The following is a 7,156-nucleotide window of genomic DNA, read 5'->3' as shown; positions in this document are numbered from 1 at the left end:
AGCAACTATCGTGGTAACTCACCGATTACCTGTCGATCTGCCAAATTTGGAAATACGTCTGCATTGAATTATCTCATATAATAATATTCCGCCCACTATATCACAAGAAATTGCGAGTAGCTGAGTGGAATGGAGATAAGTTAAGCATTGGGTACAGGACCAAGTTTCCCCTGGGTGGTGCCAAAAGATGAGCGCAATAGAATCATCAAGTTGCCATAAGGCACGGAATGAGACTATTGCATGGCTGGGTAGTCAAAGTCTTCCATTCGTTAGTCATTTCAGGTGGATTAGAACAAGTTTAGGTTTAGGGTGGGCGTTGGCCAGATTTGGATTTTTCAGATATAATCCTAAATAGGACCTAGATTATTTAATACACTAGTAACCTCAACTTCTAAAATAGTAGTAGTTACAGTGCCGCATTATCTAACTACCACTGCCTGCAACTAATGTTGGAGGGGTCAGCAGGGCTGATTACGGATCAAAACTAACATAACTCTAACACTGAAATGATCCCGAAACTAACGCTCATTCATTGCACTTTGAGTCATAAAGTAGTTTTATTTATTTTCCTACTAATCTATCTACACACTTAGTTTTTTCTACCGAGCTCGGCTGTGTGGGTCTCGGCGGGGAGGGGGTTTCGCTGAGATCTCGGCGGGAGTGACATTTGATTGCCGAGTCTCGGATAAAGCCTTTTCTAATAATCTGCATACGTTTCTTTTATTTGTTATCTACTTCATCCCTTTTTTATTTGTCTGCTTCTCTTCTTTTGTTTTGTTTGTTTACATATAACTAATACTAATACCTCCTTGTTTTCTCTCTAATTTGTCTACTATGTTCCACCATCACGATGAGAGATGAGCTACCGTACATGGTACACGCTCATATACACTCCCAAAATAGTATGCCGCAAGTAAGTATATCACAGAGGCAACTAAAGATCCAGAAACGAAAACCGATAACGCTGAAGATAATGAGCTGTGGTGATTTATATGACTAAATAGTATTATTTATTTATACTAACCTAAACACATCGTGGGGTGACCCAAATCCAAACGATCACTAACCAAAATAATAGACTTATCTCTTTTCAACAGCACTACACCAGCCAGCAAAGTTCAACAATCCATCGTTGCTTATGCCTTTGTTGTCGTTTAGAACCAGTTTTGCGAGGTAGGCGACGATTGTGCGTATTTCTCGCGTAACTTTTGAAAAGAGCCTATTTATAGCCTGAACAATACGTAAAGAGCAAATTGAAACATTGAACGTCGCGTGAAAGTGGAACTTAATGAAGGCCTAAGTACTTTTTCGAAGTTTTTAGTTTTCGGATTTGAAAGATCGTCGGTTACAGTGTCCTGCTTACTGAGCAGAAAAACGCGGTCCCAGGTCCTTACATATCAAAGAGATTTATGGTAAAATCGCTTGTGTATCGTGTATTTTGCGAAACTCGTTGTTGTCGTTGGTTCCGGGTTTGAATGGATACACAAATTTGAGCAACGGTATTATGTGATATGAGGGGCTCGGTGGCCTTAGAGCAACCGTTTTTGCTTACTGAGCAGAACATCATGAGTCTAATCTCAGGCCCATCCACATTCAAGATTCGTCAATCCTTTTATTTGTTAATATGACTACATGGTAATAACAGCAACTCGGTGATTAAAAAGGTGCTCGTCTGCCTAGTGGCAAACGTTTTTGCTTACTGAGCAGAAGACCGTGGGTTTAGTCCCAAGCTCCTTCGCGTTATATGATCGTTAGGACATCAATTCAGCTTATCGTTTACCAAAACGAACCCTGCTGCAAACCCAACCCTCTTATCCAACATCCCAGTGATTCCTCGTGGAAGTGCAGAGGTGTTCTCGGCTTCCATCAAAGCGAGTGTCATGTCAACACAATCCTTCCCATTCCTTTCTTGACCTGTGTTCGGGCGCGGCCGGCGCTGGTATTGCCTAATTTAAGATCACCGGTTTTTACACATTGAGGATGATTGCTAGTCCCAAGCATCGTCTATTGGTTCTCTGTGTAATTACAGCTGATCTGGCAATAACAGAGTAGCAACCGTGGGCGGTCAATCAAGCTCAAGCTTAATGCTAATTACCCTACTCTAAAACTACAGCTAAAAATATTGCTAGATATAGCAAAGTTGTTTGGAAAAAGTGACTCAATGATTGTGAATTACTTTTGGTAGGTTAGAAACACTTAATTGTTTAATGCTAGAGATTAATTATGTTCCCATAACTATCGTAGCAGATAATTAGACCAAGACGGACAAGGAATTAAGAGGAGTCACTATCAGTGTAATAGTGCACTGTTTAATGTGAGTAAGACTTTATAATGAAATAGTACACGGTGTTTATTAATTTGTTTTACAGCTTGAAGCATAAAATATACCTGCTATCAAGAACGGTGCGAGGTTTTGTTCATTAATAACAAGAAGTAAAGCCATTGGTCCCCGGTCCATGGGTTGATGGGTCGATAGGTAAGGTACAGGTGTCGGTAGCATTGGTACTCAGTACGGAAAACAAGATCAACGAAAAAAAACAAGGGAAAAATAATGCAGAGCTATTAGGGTGTTCAACACGGATGAGGCTGGTGAGCTGTATGTTGTTTGGAACGAGGGTGACGCACTTAGTATAAATGACTCACCGTGGATCACGACGAGCTACTGAATCCGATCAGTAGGTTTCTTCGTCCCTCTTCGGTGAAGCGAGGACTCTTGTGGGCAGCCTTGATAGCTAGCTGCCTGCGGAGAGCCTTTCGTTGTGTACTGGAGAAAAATGTACCTCACGCGCCGCAAGCTGCTGTTGCTGATTATGACGACCAGACACCACCACACACGGTGATTGAATAAGCATCGTTCGGTGAGACCGGATGGAATTCGATTTGGAATCTGTTTGAGTCTAATGTGCTTCAGAAAGTCATAGCCCTACATCAAAACTGTAACTGCTCCCCACTCCGCTTGCTGTTTCTTATTTATGTACTAAGACAATGAAACGAGCATGGCAAGATTGAACAATGAAGAGGGTTTTCAGCCCAAGAAATTTACAACCTACAATTTCGTTTGGTGAGGGTTTTAGTGATACTGATTTTATATATTGATGTTATTCTGCCAGAGACGGTGTGAAGTATTTTTAAGATTTATGGCGAGCTGATTTCATACAAGTTTTACCCATATCCCACTGAGAGGGAACTGAATTAAGTGTACATGCCCAAGTAACACATGTTCATGGATTTATGTTGAGTAAACTTCTTTAAAACCAAATCCAGTCATACAAAGGTTTTATCAACTGTTATAAAACTTGTGTATTGCTTGAGTGCAGTTGTACAATATTTTATTACAATTATGGGCGCAATGATTTGAGGTGGGTCGAGGGCGCACATATAAAAATCAGCTGCAACCTGTTTTTATTCGGCACCCTTTCCATTCAAACAGTGCGTGAGAGTTTTTCTACAAATGAAAAGTCGAAATCATCAGTACTTTTATGCATGAAATACAGGTATACCTCGATATAACATAACTGTCACTTAATTCAATATTACCTTCACTTTAGAACATAATAAATATGAGTGATGAAAATGGTCGAAACTACAGGACCATCATAAAATTTAGCTGCTATTTTGAGCATGGTAGGCATTAATAATTAACTTTTAAAAGTGTCCGGATTTGTGAACTAAATTTCGGTGCTTTAGGGTACTATCATAATCATAATGTAATGTCCGATCTTCAGCACAAACGTCACTTTAGCAATCAGGCATCCAAAACAAAATAAATGAAAAAGCAGTACAAACCACGGTTCGCGCTTGGTTCCTTCTTCATGTGCATTTCTCGCGCGTACATGGTGACTCGAATGCCCGGTATGCAACGAACCCCACATGCATGCTTCGGCTCTTTCTCACCGCGCGCGGCTTGCACTCTCTTCATCGTTTCACACATCTGCGAGCGAGACCGGAGAGTGTGCTGCCTCTGACTGCTGCTGGGTAGAGAGGAGGTAAGTAACATGCACGGCACGTCAACCGTGTGGATGCTGTAAGCCGTGCTTGTGACCGACACGGAAGGCCGCCGTGATGGGCTGGGGTTGTTGTGCATTCGCCGCTCGCCTCGAACTCGAAGGGATCCCCCACTTGCCCGTAAAAACCAAACGCAAAAAACATGGCCGATCACAGAAAGTTGAGTTAGTATTTGTGTGCCTTAATTATATGTATATGAACGTTCATTTATTTTTATGGAGGTGTAATAAATATATATTTATAGGAAACGGGCGAAAAGAAAAACCCGAAAGATACATCCAGGGCAAAGAAATATTTTCTCGCAAATCAAGAGAACATTCGTCTTTTCTGCGCTCTCTTTTCCGCGCCGGGTACGAATCTTGTCGCGCTGGCATGTACACATTCTTATCAGCGAAGTTTCCAAATAAAAGCGGCTCATAAGAATCTCTAGAAAGAGGTCAAACACTCACGGAAACAGGAGGAAGTCGTGTGAGACGGAAATGAACAAGCATTGGGAGTTCAGAAACGGGAGCCACCTTCATGGCCGTCTTCATCGTCTTCGTCGGTCGGTGTGAGCAGAGGGAAAGTTCGATTCGTTAGTTGGATGATTAAAGACAAAAGATAATGAGTTATCTCTTCTGCGTGCATCCCTGGGACCGAAAAGGAAATAACGAAAGAATGAACGAGCTAATGCACTCTGCAACGTGCATCAGTAAGTTTCGTAAGCCATGGAACAAGGATGTAAGAGCGTTGCGTTGCGTTTTGAGAGAGCAATCCATCTAGAGTGAGATAGCGTTTTGTTTTAAACTATTATAATGTAAATTGAGGCGTTTTTTATGAAATTATCTCCTGAATTCTCAGGACGACCGTTGGACAAATTACCTTGTAAAATTTAAATTTAAAATATATGCACCTAGCGGTGACATCTGCTAATAAAAGGTTGAAATAGACTAATATTTTTAGTCAAATCTCTGAAATCAAATGAAAAACATAGATTTATACACTTTTGGAGAGATGTGACCCTTCTTACGAATTTAGATTGTATCAAAAATGCTTCAATCTAAATTCCGCGATGGAATACAAATTTTATTTTTTTTTTAATTATGTCAATATGAGACCATTCGACAAAATCCACTAAGGGTATGCGATATTTCGAGCTATTTCATTAATTTCGCTTAAAAATGGAAATCCGCGGAACATTTCGAAGCTGTTTTACTGGCTTTTTGCTTCGTATTTGTTTCGTTTTAATTTTGAATTACATTATTTCCATGCATCCAATATCATAAATAACTGACCATACTTACTGCCACATGAACGAACCTCATCCTGATCAAAACAGTTTTGAATTTTATTTTCCGCTCGCCGATGATGGTTGAGTTCAGGGTCGCTTTCAATCGAAAATCGTCAAACCACGACGAAACTGTCAACCATCACTGTTGGGCGATAAACGAATCCGTAGATTTAGTTAATTTTAATCCGGCAAACGAAAAGATCGAATAGGAAAAATTACAAATTTCTTTTGGTGACTTGTTACTTCTTCTTCTTCTTCTTCGCATTTCAAACTTATTGCATATCGCATATTAGTTTATTGCGTGCTCTCAACTTAGTGTTCGAGATGCACTTCCACAGTTATTAATTGAGAGCTTTCGATGCCTGTACCATTTTTGCATTGGTATGATTGTGTGGCAAGTCCAATCATACTTCTATGCCCAGGGAAGTCGAGAAATTTTCCAACCCGAAAAATTCCTAGACCGGGCCGGGAATTGAACCCAGCCACCTCCAGCATGGTCTTGCTTTGAAGCTGCGCCTTTACCGACTGAGCTAAGGGAGGCCCCATGGTGATTCGTTACCGCAATGTTGAATGAACTGGTTCTCTTCCTATTCTTCCGCTCTGGGTTACTTAGGTTAATTTAGAAAGGTATGAAATAATTAGTCAATTAAATGAGAATGAGCGCTTCATGTTTGCTTTAAGGCTATCCATATTCAGAAGCATGGAGAGAGCAGTGGAGAAATCACAGGTCTGATAATCGCAACGTTCGTGGTTCGAGTCCAGTCGGCATTCTGTTTCCTATTTTTTTCGACATAACTAATTCACCTCACTAATACACTCTACATTTTTCGGTCTCCAATTTTCTTGCATTGGACCATAGCTAGGTATATCGCATCCTCGGTTCATGCGGTCTCCACTAACATCCTCTGATGATGAATCACACATAATTGTAAGCGAATCTTACATCCCCCGGTTGGGTGTAGGATCGCTAGATATAGCATATTCAGGAAATACACTTGCACACTAGCGCTGCGTAGTGAGAAAATTCTGACCAACTGAACAGAAAAGTATTTGACCTACAGAGCAAAATTGTTGTACACAGAAACCAGGAGCTGAAGTTATAGCATATTCAGGAATTACATTTGTACACTAACGCCACGTAGAGAGAAAATTCGAAAAATTGACAATCAATGAAAGTACTTGACCTACAGAACAACTTTGCCGGACACTGTAATCTCCTATATGGCTAGCATCACAACAAGTGATTAAAAAAATCGCTGGCTATTCGGATCTTCCGGGGGGCCGTTTCTTGATTACCTTAATTTTCAATCTTCAGTCTTCGTGGTTAGGTATATCAATATTACAAAAAAAAACAATCACGAAACTCTGTGATCAATTTCAGTTCGAAGTTCGACGATAAGTTTAGCAACTATCGGTGCGAAAGCCAAAAACGTAAATTCACAATCGTGATAGCAACGTCAGGTGCTTAAACAAGTTGCTAACTAAAATGGAAATGGCTAAAGTTGTCAAACTAGCAGCCCGAATAGCAACGCATTGGTGCGGGTGCTCTAAGTCGACAGTCCGGCTCGTGTTTTAGCTCGATGCTCGGTTGTAGACGACACTCCCAGGCAGTGCTGCAAAATCTCGACAATACACGGCGATATTCAAAATTCTTCTGTGGTCACTCATTTTAGCTAACAGTCTTCGTCAAGGCAAACCATGTCAATTGTCAGTGACAAGCATGTGCAGATTTTTTTATTAGCTAAATTTGAAACGAAATTAAATGACTTTAGCAAAACAATTACATGGAGCCGTTAAAGTGAAGGAGCATCTACGCACTGAACTGCTTGGATAACAATAATGTGACTCAGAATGCCACGAAATTACACTTTTTGCTGCCAG

Source organism: Ochlerotatus camptorhynchus, unplaced genomic scaffold (assembly GCF_037179485.1).
Source record: "Ochlerotatus camptorhynchus isolate MF236.1 unplaced genomic scaffold, CSIRO-AGI_Acam_v1.1 ptg000033l, whole genome shotgun sequence".
Classification (NCBI taxonomy): Eukaryota; Metazoa; Arthropoda; class Insecta; order Diptera; family Culicidae; genus Ochlerotatus; species Ochlerotatus camptorhynchus.
Note: the sequence above shows the minus strand (reverse complement) of the source record.